We start from the raw sequence: 572 nt of genomic DNA, 5'->3' as shown, positions 1-572 counted from the left end.
TTGGTATGTGTCTCTTGTGTGAAGAGGTATTTATTCCCTGTAGAAATCTTATGGAGTAGTACTCCAGTTTGTGTAATTGAGCTTTCTTATCGTCATACAGGAAAGTCCATATTAATTGAGTGTAAGTTTCTCCAGGGAAGGATTCTCCCAGGACATAATATTCAAAGCTATATACCGTTATAAAATCAGTGCATGGAATCATTAAATTGTATTTATGGGAGAATTTTAATTTAAAGAGGTGAAATATGTGATTAAATGGGGTGAAAATCAAAGAGACAGAACCAATAGGTAAGAACTGAATATTTTATTTATATGTTTATTAGTGACTTATCATTTATAGTTACTCTTACTGATCATTGGAGATATGTATCAACTGGTAACTCAGTGTTCAGGAATCAAGAGCCACAGCTGACATATGAAGGGAATTCAGAAAGTTTGTGGGGGAAATTCCATTATGTTTAATTCCATTTTCCATGAACTTTTTGAAGCCCCCTCATATTTGGTTTTGATGCCAGACTGAGCAATAATTAGGGTTATGCACTGTTTCCTTGGACTAACAGTCAATCACATAA

The sequence above is a fragment of the Chrysochloris asiatica genome, unplaced genomic scaffold, assembly GCF_000296735.1.
Source record: "Chrysochloris asiatica unplaced genomic scaffold, ChrAsi1.0 scaffold00219, whole genome shotgun sequence".
NCBI lineage: Eukaryota > Metazoa > Chordata > Mammalia > Afrosoricida > Chrysochloridae > Chrysochloris > Chrysochloris asiatica.
Note: the sequence above shows the minus strand (reverse complement) of the source record.